Source organism: Lolium perenne, chromosome 1 (genome assembly GCF_019359855.2).
Source record: "Lolium perenne isolate Kyuss_39 chromosome 1, Kyuss_2.0, whole genome shotgun sequence".
Lineage (NCBI taxonomy): Eukaryota > Viridiplantae > Streptophyta > Magnoliopsida > Poales > Poaceae > Lolium > Lolium perenne.
In genome coordinates this window covers 53823267-53837296 of record NC_067244.2, presented here as the reverse complement: position 1 = coordinate 53837296, position 14030 = coordinate 53823267, and positions in this window count along the sequence as shown.

Sequence of the window (14030 nt, the reverse complement as noted above, 5' to 3'; positions counted from 1 at the left end):
ACTCTATTCAACCATGGTGCTGAAGGTGGCAGATGATACCCTGATCGACAGTGGAAGGGGGTGCAGTTCAGGTGACCAAAACTTGTGGATCTGCAGAATCTAGACACGCTTGTCAGCTTGGAATGCTCCGTCCCCACATGTCGAGCCCTGCCGAAGGCTTTTCCATAAGCTAAAGCATACCGTAAAAATTCTCGCCAAATGGGGACGTCGGTTGTTCTCCAACACCAAGGTCACGATGCACGCGGCACTTCTTGTGATTCTACACTTCGATATGGTCCAAGAAGTGCGCCAACTTTCCGTGGGCGAGTTGGACATCCAAGCCAAGCTAAAAAAGAAGGTAGTCGCGTTGGCGGTGGTTGAGAGAGCCCGCAAGAGACAATGTGCCCGCATTGACAACATCAAGGAGGGAGATGCCAACACGAGATCTTTCCACATGAAAGTCAATGCAAGAAGAAGAAAGAATCACATTCATAGGTTGAAGCACAACAATGGGTGGATGACCGAGCATGCAGCCAAAGAGAAGATTGCTTATAACCATTTTCATGTGGCTATTGGGAGAGGGGGGCGTAGAAATTGTGATCTTAATTGGGACGAGCTCCTCTTTGAGGATCCGGGATTGCAAAGCCTTGGTGACCCCTTCTCCGAGGAGGAGGTGCGCAACGCCATTAACCTTATGCCTAGTGACAAGGCCCCAGGTCCGGACGGCTACACCGGAGCCTTCTTCAAGAAATGTTGGGATATTATCAAGGTTGACGTCATGGAGGTGGTGCACCTTTTTGGGGACCTTCATGCGGAAAACTTTCATTGGCTCAACTCCGCCAACATTGTGTTGTTACCTAAGAAGGAGGGCGCCGAGGAGATTGTTGACTACCGGCCTATTAACTTGATTCATGCCATTGCGAAGATCATTGCCAAGATGCTTTCCATTAGACTTGGGCCATACATGGATAGCCTTGTCTCTAATGCTCAAAGCGCTTTCATTAAGAAGAGGAGTATTCATGACAACTTCCTCTATGTCAAGAATCTTGCTACTAAACTACACAAGAGCAAGATTTCGGCGCTTCTTTTTAAACTCGACATTCGCAAAGCCTTTGACAACGTGCGGTGGGACTACATTGTGGACCTCCTTCAAAAGAGGGGCTTTCCAAGTAGGTTCCGTAATTGGATCGTGGCTCTCCTCACCACCTCCTCTTCGAGGGTCCTCCTTAATGGGGTTGCCGGGCTCCCTATCCGGCACGGACGGGGCTTGAGACAAGGCGACCCACTATCTCCGCTCTTGTTCGTGCTCGCCATAGACCCGCTTGCCCAAATCCTAGAGAGGGCAACTACATTCGGGCTACTCCACAAACTACGGGGGCGGAGGGATATCTTAAGGACGTCCCTCTATGCGGATGATGCTGCCGTTTTCGTGGCTCCTTTCAAAGAGGATATCCAAAACTTAGCAACTATTCTTGGAAACTTCGGGGATGCAACCGGCCTTTGCACCAACTTCCAAAAGAGCGCCGTCGCTCAGATTCGTTGTGAGGCTTTGGACCTTGACGCCATCCTTGAGGACATGCCGGCCACTCGCACCACCTTTCCGATGAGATATCTTGGGCTTCCGCTTTCGGTTCGGTGCTTGAAAAGAAGGGATATGCAACACCTTGAGGACAAATGTGCTGGAAAGCTCCCAACATGGAACGGGAATCTAATCACCACGGCGGGTAGGACCGCGCTAGTGAAATCGGTCATTGCTTCCCAAGCTACCTACTACCTCACTCCCCTTGCCATGCCTCCGGGCACCATGAAATTCATCGACAAGATCGAGAGGGCGTTCCTTTGGTCCGCCAAGGATACTACAACCGGGGCCAAGTGCAAGTTTAATTGGGAATTGGTATGCGGCCCAAAGAAGTATGGAGGTTTGGGGGTGCTACACATGGAAAAAATTTGCGGCGGCGCTTCGACTACGGTGGCCTTGGCTTGAATGGAAATATCCCACGAAAATTTGGATTGGTTCCGGCAACCCATGCACCAACGAGAATATGGATTTGTTTTATGCTGCAACTTGCATCACTCTTGGGGACGGGAAGAAAACTCCTTTTTGGCATGCACCTTGGCTAGACGGAACAAAACCCATAGATGTGGCACCATTGATTTACGAGAGCTCCAAGAGAAAGAATTGGAAGGTGGCGCAAGCTCTTCACCAAGATGCTTGGATTGCCAAGATTGACCTACAACGCACCTTCTCCTTAGACCATTTCATGCAATTTGTGGACCTATGGACGCGGCTTACTACCATACATCTCAACCCCGGGGTGAGCGATGAGATTTCTTGGAAGCTCACGGCAAATGGCCTCTACTCCACCAAATTGGCCTATGAGATGCAATTCTTCGGCTCCACCCCCTTGAACAAGATGGTTTGGAAGGCTTGGGCACCGCCTAAGATCAAATTTTTTGCTTGGCTTGCGAATCAAAATAGGCTTTGGACGGCCGACCGGTTGGCGAAGAGAGGGTGGCCAAATTGCGGCCCTTGCCCCCTATGCAAACAATGTGTGGAAACCGTTGACCACCTCTTCGTCCATTGCCGCTTCACTACTCGCTTATGGACCGCCGTCAAGCAATGGTTGGGTATATCCGAAGACGTCCAACATGATTCAACAAACTTCATCATCTCCGAATGGTGGCAATTCATGGCAAGGGGGGAGCGCCAAAAACCGCAAGGCCATGGCTTCCATCACCCTCCTCGTTTCTTGGGAGGTGCAGAATGAGCGTAATGATAGGGTCTTCCCCAACAAAAGTGCTCCGTTTGATGTAGTTTTTGGTAGAGTTAAGAGAGAGGCTAGGCTTTGGGTTATTGCGGGCGCCAAAAGGTTGGGCGGAATGATACCGGGAGAGTAATCCCTTGTAATTCATTTGCATGTACTTTCATATTAAACTTCTTCGCTTAATCAATAGATTGGATCAAAGCTTTTGCCCCCGTTTCAAAAAAAAAAAAAGACACGCTTGTCTGGATCGGCTAGCTAGCTAGCGCGTGTGCAGGATGCGTCTCGCCTAATTGCAGTTGACGTCTCAGCTGGCCAACGCGGGTGTGCAGGTGCGTCACCGTGGCGTCTCTCGTGCATTCGATCTAGCCCAAGTCGCAGCCTAGGGGCTGGGGAGTTGCAAATTTGCAACTTGCAAGTATATCTTGTATTGTAAGAGCATCTCTAACAGAGTCCGTAAACGTGTAAATCGTAAAACGTGAGTTTAAATCAATGAAGTTTACGGATCGAAAAAGTGCCGACGCAGATCAGAACCCGTAAAATAAAACCGTAAAAAAGCATATTCTAAAATATGCCACTGGACCCCTTTTTTTTCATCACTTCTTCTTCTTCCTTAACCTTCCCTGCGTGCAAAATCCGGTCGCTCCGCCCAGGCCCCGCCCCGGCCGCGTCGGCCGCCACGCCCGGGCCGCACGCCGCCCCGTCGCACAGGCCCCGTGCGCGCCGCCCAAGCCCCGTCCCCGCGCCCGCCGCCCCGGACCCTGCCCGTCTGCCCCGCGCGCGCCGCCCCACCCGGCCCCAGCCCCGTGCGCCCCGCGCTGCCCCGACCCCGTGCTGCTCCGCCCGCCCTGCCCCGCCCAACACCACCATGGCGAGCTCAACCCCGCCCCGCCTCGTCACGGAAGCCTCCAGCTCGTGCCCGGCGAACTCGTGGCCGGCCGGCTGTCCGCTCTCCCTTCCCCGAGCTCGCAACGCATGGCTCCGCCGAAATTTGGTTGACATTCGGCCGGATTTTATCGAATTTGGTCATAGTCCGGTAGTCCTCCGGCGGAAGTGCAAATTTCAGCCCGCCAAAACATCACTTGGAGTACAGTTCAGCGTTCAGTTTGACCTTTCGACCCCTACAAATAGGGGCCAGAGTTTGGCTTCAGTCTCGGCCCGTAAAAAAAATTCGGTTTTATCCTGTTTACAGTAACTGATATGCGCCGATTTTCGAACTAAACCCGTATACTGACGGTTAGTTTATAGTTTTGGCTTGTTTATGGGCTCTATTAGAGATACTCTAAGGGTCATTACCTGGGCTTCCGAGAGGAGTGGCGCACGTAGTCCCGTCGAGGAGTGTGACGGTGGAGAAATGACAAGGGCGGAACGTGGACGGCAACCGGAGGAGGAACAACGGAGTGGAATAGTGGACTAGAAGTTAATGTGTTGTGTTCACGGCGAGCAGAGGAGAAAGCACACGCCTTTATAGACTCAGCACCCCGCAAATCAGATCGTTTCTACAGCCGAGAAAACCTAGCCACCTCCACTTCAGCTCCCTCCATTGATCGGTTTCCTTTTTTTCGGCCGGTTTGATAGATCGGGAGAAGTGGGGAACCCAATGTATGCGTTGAGATTTTAACTAAAGTAGTCTTTTCTTGTTGATTTTCCCTCAATGGAGACGATATTGTCTACAATAAGTGATCTTCGCCTTTTCATTCGATGAGTAGATCTCCTTCCTAACGTCATGGTTGTTTAGATCTTGGATCTTTTTTCTCATGGTTGCCACAAGAAGATTATGCTCGCAGTTCTTAGAGCATCTCTAACAGAACGGAGCCCGAACTCGCGGTCTGGCCGGTAAAACGAGTTCGGGGGCTCGAGAAACTCGGCGGCCGCCCTGTATTAATCGGTTTCTAAACCCTACTCCTCTCCACCGCTACCCCTTCCATCGCCGCCGCTCCTACCGCTATCCTGAGATAAATTATGCTGCCGTTGACGCCGCTCCGTCGCTGCCGCCACCACCCCTCCGTCCGCAATGGGCCGCGCAGGACACGTAGGTAGGGGAGGGGCAAATCGGCAGCGGGAAGCCAGCTCCGCGTCCACCGGGTGTACAGTCCGAGGCGGGGCGAGGCGGGTGCGCTCCGACGGCGCTTGGAAGCGAACGACACGGAAGTGGCCGCGTGCTTTCGCGCGCCAGGCAGCGCCGAGGAGGCGCGCGAAGGAGAAGCCGAGGAGGCGCCCCCCACCGGCTCGTGCAGCCCGCCGCTGTCGGTGCTTCTCCCATGCGGCGATGGCAACGACGACGACAACGCAACCGAGCCGCCTCTAGCCTACGGGAGCTCGGCAGAGGCGACGGTGCCCGCGCTCATCGTCGCGTAGGAGACGCCGGCGCGGAAAACCCTCTGCCGCTGCAAAACTGCCCGGTGACAATCTAGGACCTAATCTAGTAGTTTAGGTCTAAAATTATCGAATGTAGCTAGAACTGCTACATATTTTGCCAAGTTTAATGTAATTATTGACGAATGTTGCTCGATCGGAGCAAAATGGGTTCAATCTTGAAAAGATAGAAACAGAGAGAGAACGAATGGATGTGAATGATTGCTTTATTGATACTTTGGTCAGGTTTATATACTACCCAAATGGTCGCTTACAATGTCGGTTATTACATGTTGGTGTCTCTTGGCAAAGGACACAACTGTTCGCTTTACATAACGATTAGACAAATCACTAATATGCTAACTCCTATAGGGAATATTCTAAGGAATCTGCTAACTGCCTGATTAGCCTAAATCTAAAGCTAATTTATTCCTAACACTACCCCTTGGACAACAGTGTATTCTAATCTTCATTATCTTGATAATCTTCATATATCTCCGAGTGATGGAAAATGGTAGTAAGATCCTGATAACTTTCAATCTTGAATAACAGACTTTTCGTGACCTTCTTGAGTTGATATCCTCCAACAAAACCTGTAAAATTATAAGGAGAAAATATAGGAATCCGATATACCGTTGGTATAATAATTGTATCATTTAAAACCTATATGAGAAATCCATTAGAGAACTCATAAGGAAAAGTACAATGTATTGTTATCGGATGATCAATACTAAGTTCAGTCCTGGCAAATTTCTCCCCCTGAACTTTGCAAATTTCTAAGTCGTCTCATACCAATGCCATGAATGCATTTTCGAAATGCAGCTGCTGGTAAAGACTTAGTGAACAAATCTGCAAGATTGTCACGAGATTTTGTTTGCAAAATATTAATTTCTCTATTTTTCTGTAATTCATGAGGAAAGAACAGTTTTGGAGCAATATGTTTTGTGATATTACTTTTAATATATCCCATATACATTTGAGCAACACATGCGGCATTATCTTCATAGATAATAGTTGGTGATTCTAATGAACCTATGCCACATGAGGTCTGGATGTGATTAATCACTCTGCGAAGCCATACACACTCACGTGAAGCTTCATATAATGCAATTATTTGAGAGTGGTTAGTGGAAGTTACTACTAGAGTCTGTTTAGTTGACTTCCATGAGATAGCAGTTCCACCGAATAAAAATACAAATCCAGTTTGTGATCTAACATTATGGGGATCAGAAAAATAGCCAGCATCAATATAGCTAGTCAAAGTCATGTCTTGATTCTTCTTATAGAATAAACCAAGATCTTTGGTACCTTGTAAATATCTGAAGATATTCTTCACTCCAGGCCAATGGCGTTTTGTTGGAGCTGCACTATGTCTAGCCAGTAAATTTACTGCGAATGCAATATCTGTGTCTAGTACAATTTGCAAGGTACATTAGTGCTCCTATTGCACTAAGGTATGAAAAATCAGGTCCCAATTCATCTTCGTTATCATCCCTAGGTCTGAAAGGATCCTTTTCCATATCAAGGGATCTAACGATCATGGGTGTTTTGGATGGATATGATTTCTCCATATTGAATTTTTCCAAAACTTTCTGAATATATGCGGGCTGATAAACGAGTATTCCTGAGGGAAGATGCTCAAGTTGTAAACCTAAGCAGAATTTGGTTTTTCACAAATCCTTCATCTCAAACTCCGTCATTAAATGATTGTGTGCTACAGATATATCTGTCGTGTTACCAATGATGTTGAGGTCATCAACATAAATTGAGATGATGCAAAATCCTTTTGAGGATTTCTTTATGAAAACGCATGGACAATCATCATTATTTGAGTATTCTTTCTGAAGAAGGAACTCACTAAGCCAGTTATACCACATTTTACCCGACTGCTTTAAGCCATAGAGTGATGTTTGTAATTTTACACAATACATGTTGCGATTTATGTTTGGATTAGGGATTTTAAGTCCATCAAGGACTTTCATATAAATATCCGCATCGAGTGACCCATATAGATATGCGGTCACTACATCCATTAACTGCATTGATAAATTTATTTGTACTGCCAATAATATTAAGTATCGAAACGTAATTCCACTCATTACAGGAGAATATGTATCGTCGTAGTCGATACCGGGTCTCTGCGTAAACCCTTGTGCTACTAGTCTCGCTTTATATCTCACCACCTCATTATTTTCGTTCCTTTTTCGAACGAAAACCCATTTAGCTCCCATAGGGAAGACTTTTTGAGGAGTAGGTATTACTTTAGAGAATACCTCTCTTTTATTAAGCGAGCGCAGTTCTGCCTCAATTGCCTCCTTCCATTTAGGCCAATCCGAGCGCTTCAGGCACTCTTTCATAGATTTTGGCTCTGGATCCAGTTCAAGGGTTTTAGCAATTTTAGAGGAGAAATATGTGTCGACAAGTGTAGTCTTTCTATTGTATGATTCACCCGAATCGATATAGTTTATGGAAATTTCATTGATTTCTTCAGGCACCGTGTGATTTCCCATAACAACGGCGTCTGGTTGTTTCGATGTCCCAGCATTAGAATTTGTGTGCACATTTATGCTAGGTTCTTGATGTTGAACATCATCTTGGTGTGTATCAACTTCAGGTTGATTTGCATTTACCGTCATAGATTTCCTTTGTTTCCGCGGTGGCCTTGGAGAAGCCTTTTCCCTTGAGACCAGATTTCTCCCCCTTTTATTTGCAATTGGGAGTTGAGTAGTTTTATTTGGTACCTCTACTCGTTCTAGTGCATTGACTGCAGGGATATATATATATATGATTTAGTGACACCTTTGTGATCAGTAAATGTGTCTGGCAAGTTATTTGCAAAGTGTTGCAAATCTATTATTCTCTGAACTTCAGATTCAGATTCTTTAGTACGTGGATCTAAGGATTGGATGCCTTTTACATTCCAATCTATTTCCTGGCATTTTTTGTGGTTTGTTTCTCCCCCTAATGCTGGGAAATGATCCTCATCAAAAATTGAATCAGCGTACCGGGCTGTAAACAGGTCCCCTGTTAGGGGTTCTAAATATTTTATAATTGACGGAGATTTATATCCCACATAGATTCCAATTTTTCTATGGGGGCACATGGAGGTACGCTGCGGTGGTGATATCGGTACGTATACAACGCAACCGAATTTTCGCAGGTGGGAAATACTTGGTTGATTGCCTCGTACTATTTGAAATGGGGAAGTTTCATGATATGCTGTTGGTCTGATTTGCATCAGATCTGCGGCGTGTAAAACCGCATGTCCCCAACAAGAGGTTGGTAAATTGCAATTCTGCAATAATGGTCTAGTAATTAATTTTACTCTTTTGATTAAAGATTCAGCCAATCCATTTTGAGTATGAACATAAGGTACAGAATGTTCTAGATGAATGTCTAAGGCCATACAATAATCATTGAATGCGCGTGAACTGAATTTAGTCGCATTGTCCATTCTTATTGTTTTAATCCTGTGTTCGGGATGATTTGTTCTTAATTTGATAATTTGAGCTATTAATTTGGCAAAGGCATGGTTACGTGTTGATAACAAACACATATGTGACCATCTAGTAGATGCATCAATTAGCACCATAAAGTACCTAAATGGTCCAGATAAAGGTTGTATTGGACCACATATATCTCCTTGAATTCTTTCAAGAAAATTAAGTGACTCATTTTTAACTTTGAGGTAGGATGGCCTAATAATTAATTTCCCGGTAGCACATGCGGTGCATACAAAATCTGATGACTTGGGAAATCTTTTAATTGGTAAATTATGACCAACAAAATTGCTTATAATTTTCTCATCATACCTATTCCAGGATGACCAAGGCGATCATGCCAAGTCTTGAATTTATCAAGATTTTGAAAAATTATTTTGTACGCAACATAAGGTACGGGTTTGATGTATGTAAAGTATAATCCGGATGAAAATGAAGGGAATTTTTCAAGAGTTTGTTTCTCATATCCATCGCTTTTTGTTAAAAGCAAATATTCTTTCTTATCCATCTTAATAGTTTTAAGATGAAAATCATTTGATCGGATATCTTTAAAACTTATAAGGGTACACGTTGATTCAGGATACAAGAGTGCATTCTAAATTACAATAGTAGTACCCATAGGGAGTGTGAATGTGGCTTTTCCTGAACCAATTATTGCTTTATTACTCCCGGTTATAGTCATAACGTCTTCCTTTCTCTTAGTAAGAGTTTGGAAGTATTTTGTTTCCCTTAAAATTGTGTTAGTGGTAGCACTATCCACTAAACATAATTCTTATTTCATCGGATTTTCTTATAAAATTTCTAAAAATAGAAAGAGAATATTTTAGAATAAATTTATTTTATTCATGTATTCATCAAATTACATACATAGTATTTATATTACAAATTCGAAATATAAATACATTACAATATTATGTCTGATTCACATAATACAATACATGTAGTCTCAAATACTTTATTCTACTTATTATTACACAATATATAACACATTGTAGTATTTAAATAGCTAAGTGACATCAATTGTTTAGGAGATCAACCGGGGTCTCCAAAAACATCTTGGGTGTAGTCCACAAGCATGTCTTCATCGAGGATGAAGTTGTCTGATACGCGTGAAGTACACGTCCGTTGGGAACCCCAAGAGGAAGGTGTGATGCGTACAGCAGCAAGTTTCCCTCAGTAAGAAACCAAGGTTATCGAACCAGTAGGAGCCAAGAATCACGTGAAGGTTGTTGGTGGCGGAGTATAGTGCGGCGCAACACCAGAAATTTCGGCGCCAACGTGGAACCTGCACAACACAATCAAAGTACTTTGCCCCAACGTAACGGTGAGGTTGTCAATCTCACCGGCTTGCTGTAACAAAAGATTAGATGTATAGTGTGGAAGATGATGTTTGCAAAGAACAGTAAAGAACGAGTATTGCAGTAGATTGTATTCGATGTAAAGAATGGACCGGGGTCCACAGTTCACTAGTGGTGTCTCTCCAATAAGAAATAGCATGTTGGGTGAACAAATTACAGTTGGGCCTTGACAAATAAAGAGGGCATAACAATGCACATACATATTATGATGAGTAGTGTGAAATTCAATTGGGCATTACGACAAAGTACATAGACCGCTATCCAGCATGCATCTATGCCTAAAAAGTCCACCTTCAGGTTAGCATCCGCACCCCTTCCAGTATTAAGTTGCAAACAACAGACAATTGCATTAAGTATGGTGCGTAATGTAATCAACACAAATATCCTTAGACAAAGCATTGATGTTTTATCCCTAGTGGCAACAGCACATCCACAACCTTAGAACTTTCTCACATCCTTGTCCTGCAGATTAAATGGAGGCATGAACCCACTATCGAGCATAAATACTCCCTCTTGGAGTTACAAGTATCAACTTGGCCAGAGCCTCTACTAGCAACGGAGAGCATGCAAGATCTTAAACAACACATATATGATAGATTGATAATCAACATAACATAGTATTCCATATTCATCGGATCCCAACAAACGCAACATGTAGCATTACAAATAGATGTTCTTGATCATGTTAGGCAGCTCACAAGATCAAACAATGATAGCATAATGAGGAGAAGACAACCATCTAGCTACTGCTATGGACCCATAGTCCAGGGGTGAACTACTCACACATCACTCCGGAGGCGATCATGGCGATGAAGAGTCCTCCGGGAGATGATTCCCCTCTCCGGCAGGGTGCCGGAGGCGATCTCCTGAATCCCCCGAGATGGGATTGGCGGCGGCGGCGTCTCTGGAAGGTTTTCCGTATCGTGGCTCTCGGTACTGGGGTTTTCTCGACGAAGGCTTTGAGTAGGCAAAAGGGCAGAGTCGGAGGGCTGACGAGGGGGCCACACGCTAGGGCGGCGCGGGCCCCCCTTGGGCCGCGCGGCCCTAGTGTGGCGGCGCCTCGTCGCCCCACTTCGTAATCCTTTCGGTCTTCTGGAAGCTTCGTGGAAAAATAAGACCTTGGGCGTTGATTTCGTCCAATTCTGAGAATATTTCCTTTGTAGGATTTCTGAAACCAAAAACAGCAGAAAACAACAACTGGCTCTTCGGCATCTTGTCAATAGGTTAGTGCCGGTGTCATCGTGGCGAACGAGCAGATGCCATAGGATGGCTTAGATTGGGGCCGAATGGACGCTAGAGGATTCGGGGGAGGGTTTGCGACTAGATGGGATGAACTTCCGGATGCTTTCCTCAAGAACACAACCAAAGGCCGGTATGCAAGAAGAGAGACAAGAGGAAGAACTCTTTACTAGATCGCTAGCTTCATTGATCTCAACATGGTTACAAGTGCTTGAATACAAGTTCTATCGTCTAATCTCCTCTGTCGACACGCGCCTGTATGAGGCAGTACCCCCTCTCCTTATATAGGGGAGAGGGTGGCTTACAGAACAAGAAACCCTAATGGCATCTTTGACTGGACAAACTACTTTACAAAGCTACTTTAATCATAGATGACGCCGGGGTCCTCTTTAATCAGGAACGCTGACGTCCTCCGACTTCTTTCAGCGTCATCTCTCTCTTTGGCGCCAGGGCTCTGATTAAAGCCACTTTGCTTAGCTCATCCTTGTTTTCTTGCTCTAAAGAGAATCTTTGACCAGTCCTGCCGACAGGCCCTTCTCTCCGGTATCTTCTTTACCGGGTTCCGGCATACCCCCTTGGGGATACCAGCTTAGCTTCACTTAGCCCAAACTCCTACCTTTGTTTCCAGTAAGAACATTAAACCGGTATCTCGATGGCTCAAACCATCCGGTTTGGCATGCCTTTGGCATACCGGGGGTTATCCCCCCAACATTAGTCCCCGAAGCTGGTATAGTCTGGCAGATTCTATCCTACAGACCATGCCAGGTTTTCATCTTTTTAGGATACCGGTTTAATCTCTCCGGCCTGAGCTTGGATCCGGCATCTTTGCCCTTTTTTGTCTTTTCTCTCTTTGCAAGGCATCTTCCGGCATCTCTTTTCTCCGGTATCATTCGCATTTACTCTTTCCTCGGCGAAGTCGAGAATATTTCGGGCCCCGCGCCTGTCAGTGACATGCGCACTGTTAACTGTCGCGCCAGTGTCAGTTGTCACTTTGCTTCGACTCCCGCGCGCTCATTAAATGCACCACTGCGGATCCCACTAGCCACTTGGGATCCTGTGTGTGCCCCCGTGTGGCTTCCCATTTTCTCGCGTGTACTTCCTCGCCACGTGGTGGCCCGTGGTGCGAACCGTCGCGGGCCGCGAGGCGAACCGCCGGCGGCCCACCTCCTCTCTTCTTTATAAGGACAACTGCCCTTTCTTCTTCCTCTTCTCGCATTCCCCAACCTTCGCGCACAGTGCTCCTCGCCTCTGCGCCTTCGCCGCTCTCCGTCCGCCGTCGTTTGCTCGAGCTCCGTCGCCCGGCGAACTCACGCCGCGCTTCCGCCGGACCTCGTCGTGCGGGAATCTTCTGCAGCACCTTCGTCGCGCCCGCTGCATTCTTGCTTCTTCGTGACCTTCTTCGCCTCGCCGTCGACGGTGCTCGTCGGCGACCGTAGGTCCGCTCCTTCACCGGTGAACGTCTTCCCCAGCGACTGCGCCGCTCGAGGTTAGTGCCAATCTCACTTTGCTTGCCATCTGCTCGCTTTCTAGATCTTGGGTCGACGGTGTTCTTATTTCCTCTTTTCCTTTGATTTTCTTCTTACTCGTAGATCTTCGCGCGGGGTTCAAGTGTGGGATTTCTGTTTTTTCGCCTACCAAACCAATGTCTGGCGAGGAATCTTCCTCTGCTTCTTCTTCTTCCCTCTCCGTTAACCGTCGTAGACAATCTCCCGGTGAATCCACGGCCTCAGATCCGATGGATACCGATTCCGGCAACCAGCAGGGATCCGGTAGCCACCAAGAGTCCGGTGGCCATCTAGAATCCGGTAGCTCTAGCCAAGCATCCGGTAGCCACCCAGAAACGAGTAGCTCTAGCGAATCATCCGGTGGAGAGCCCTCCCCCATCACTCGTGGAGCCTGGATGGGCTCCAATGTTACTGAATATGAGATCGATTGGTTATACCGGTCCCGCAGGATTCCGGAAGGAGTAACCTGCCGGATTCCCGGTGACGAAATTGAACCGGAGCCCCAGCCCGGTGAACATGTTGTTTTTCATGCTCATTTTGAGCGTCGCTTCGGCCTTCCTGCCTCTCCTTTTTTCCGGGAGTTCTTAAATTTCTATGAACTCCAACCTCACCACCTTCCTGGCAATGCCATCTTTTACCTTTCTTGCTTCGCCACCTTCATGGAGGCCTACATTGGCATTCGTCCCACTCGTGAGACGTTTGCCCGCTTCTTTGCTCTGCGGATTAATTCCGTTCAGGGCAAGGAAATTCCTAAACCCAAGCCGCCCGTGGAGTGCGGGTCTTGCATCGTCGGCTCCCGCCAAGGGAGCACTTTCTTTAAGTTCGCCGGCCTCGAGTCCTGCCGCGCCTGGCAAGGAACCTTTTTCTATGTGAAGAACAACGACCGCGCCAATCTCATTGATCTTCCTCCGTTCCAAGTGGGGCCTCCCAGTAGAGCCAATTGGAGCTATAACCCGAAGACGGATCATGCCGAAACCAACCGGGTGGTACGCTTCATGGCCTCTTTGAAGAAGGAGACCAACATCTGCTCGGATGATATCATCCGCACCTTTATTTCGTGTCGGGTGCTTCCTCTGAAGCGCCGTGTGCATAGGATGAGCGAGATGTACGGTCCTGGCGATCCCACCAAGATCACAGGCCGTCCCCTTAGCAAGAAGGACGTCGTCCGCAAGGCTAAGCAGATCTGCCAAACTGCTATGCCGTTTGAATGGGAATGGGGCCTCCTTCCTCTCAGCACTACTAACCCTCCGACCCAAGAAGTAAGAGATTATGCAATTAGGGTTGATTTTGCCGGTAACTTTTTGCTCTTGTTAACCCTCTTTTTTCGTGTTT